Below are 2,500 nucleotides of genomic sequence, written 5' to 3' on the forward strand. Positions count from 1 at the left end.
ACTCCAGTCGATGGGCGTGTTATGGTATTGAGACTGAAGCTTTCATTTGACTTCATGTCTCTTACTGCTGTATACGCCCATACGGATGTATATAAACTTGAGGTGAAAGAGATGTTTTACGCCAAACTTGCATCTGTGGCAGACAGATGTCCTCGGCAATATATTCGTATTATTCTGGGCGACTTCAATGCGCTATCCGGCTGTGATCAAGTTGGCTACGAGATGTTTGTCGGTTCTCATGGCTCAGGAGCTGATGCTGGCAGCGAGAATAGCCTCCTTTTCCGTGACTTTGCGTTCTGACCCGCATCGTTGGACTTGGTACAGCGATACGGGTAGTGTCGCCAAGGAGATCGACCACATCCACTTTAGAACCCCCCGTCGCCCAAAAGAACACCTTAGGGTGTTTCATTTGGACAGATTGAGGGAGGACGAGTGTGCCCGGGGGTTTGCCGAGGCTATCTCTGGTCGTCTCACAGCACTCGAGGGCCTGACAGACCCTGTTCTTCTGTGAGATACCTTCAAGCGTGAAACACTTGATGCAGCTCAGGAATCCATTGGTGAACGCCCAAGAACAAGACAGAATTCCATCTCGCAGGAGACACTGGAAGCCACAGATGCTTGTCGTGCGGCTCGATTGTCAGGGGATCGCAACTTGCACCATTCCCTGGTGTGCAGGACTAGGTCACTGTTGAGAAGGGATAAGGAACAGTTTATCAGTAATCTTGCAGAGGAGGTCGAAAGCCATTTCTTAGTAAATGACCTTCGTCCTGCCTACCTAGCCCTGAGAAAGCTGAACTCCAAGCCCTCCTCACAGATGACTGCAGTCCGCTCAGCAAGTGGCCAGATAATCTCAGATCCTGATGGGGTGCGTGTGCGTTGGGCTGAGTATTTTGAGCAGTTGTATAAGGTTGATCCACCAACAGTTAACATGGATGCGAGTAATGTTGAGATTCCTCTGCCAGACCCACCCATCAGCGAGGATCCACCCTTCCTGACTGAAGTCAGGGGGGCGATCTCCAAGCTGAAGAGTGGTAAAGCAGCAGGTGTTTGTGGCACACATACATACCTGTGCGGTAGTATTGAAGGACCATGCTGTAAATAATAGCATAAATAAATGAAAATAGTACTCTGATTAGAATAAGACACTCTAGCAGATATCTGTTAATTAAAACAAAAACTGAAATAACAGTAACAGTAACAATTAAGCCGTATATAAGGATATTTACGAATAATGAAAAAACACAGTAACTACTTCGTGAAAGAGATTTATCTAAACAAACAATATCAACATCTTGCGACTGTTTACTGTTGTTTCTGCGTGTCTGTGTGTGTATATATATAAAAGGTACTCGAATAAGTTTAATTCTCCTTCACGCACTAAAAGAGAGAAGTTATCAATGAGAGGTTAATAATGCGATTCGAAATGCAGTTTATGAGAGATCCGCTTCTTAAACGATAAATTAATTTATAAGCCGAAGTGATCAAAAGCAGTTTAAAGCGCCTACGATTTGTAATATTTGATAATGATATACTTTTATGGGGACTGCAATATTTGTACCCCCAGTAAAAGATCATTGTCCTGGTGCTATCGATATACCCGTATGTGGAAGGAGTTCGAATTTCATTTGGATGAGAACGGAGAATATTTTCATTAATTTATAATATGCATTTATACATATACATATATGTATACAAGTGGTATCAGGAAAATGTGTTGGGAATGCACAATATCAGATTATCTATTTCGCTTTTTTGATCTGGCTCCCTCTCGACCAAACATTCATACAAACACAAGGTATATACGCGCATATGCATACAAATACAAAAATAATGCGCAATTGATTTAGTCAAAATAAGATACACTTCTCACCATAATTTGATATGATTTCACGTTTATTTGGTATAACTCGGCATGCCTCCTTGCAAACAAGTGCTGTATATAAATTGCGCAGAACATGGAGGCGCCACTCATCAGAACACAAAGATGGCGATCAGAGGTAAGTGTACTAACTTAACAGCAAAATTATATATATACATATATATACATATATGTGCATATATATATACATATGTATATGCTCATGTACAAATATATGTATATATGTACATGTGTATATATACATATGTACATATATATATAAAGTATAAATATATAAATATATGTATTTACACATACACACATCTATATATATATATATACTGTATACATACATAGATGTAAGTATACACCCACACAAACATATATATACAGAATACCTACATAAATGTATGTATGTACACACACACACATATATATATACAAAGTAGTTGCGGTGCAACTACTTTGCGCCATGTTGATATCATGTAGTTGACTCGGTCTTTATACTGGGGTGGCTGACCAAAGACCCTTCCCAAGTGGAGTAGTTGTTTAGGTAATCATTATTGGTGGTTCTAACCCATCATCATATCTACGATACAATCACCCGCTACCGTATCTAGTTTTGACTTACCCATATATATG

General features: G+C 40.0%; 1 long non-coding RNA gene across 1 annotated transcript in view; it reads left to right on the plus strand.

Annotated features, from left to right (window-relative positions):
- Positions 1 to 1,890: 1,890 nt before the first annotated feature.
- Positions 1,891 to 2,500, plus strand: part of LOC125038382 — a 2,123-nt gene continuing 1,513 nt past the window's right edge. Inside the window, exon 1 of the long non-coding RNA XR_007116047.1 lies at positions 1,891 to 1,997. This is a non-coding gene — a long non-coding RNA (uncharacterized LOC125038382). The remainder of the gene's footprint in view (positions 1,998 to 2,500) is intronic.

This window comes from Penaeus chinensis, chromosome 24, assembly GCF_019202785.1.
Source record: "Penaeus chinensis breed Huanghai No. 1 chromosome 24, ASM1920278v2, whole genome shotgun sequence".
NCBI lineage: Eukaryota > Metazoa > Arthropoda > Malacostraca > Decapoda > Penaeidae > Penaeus > Penaeus chinensis.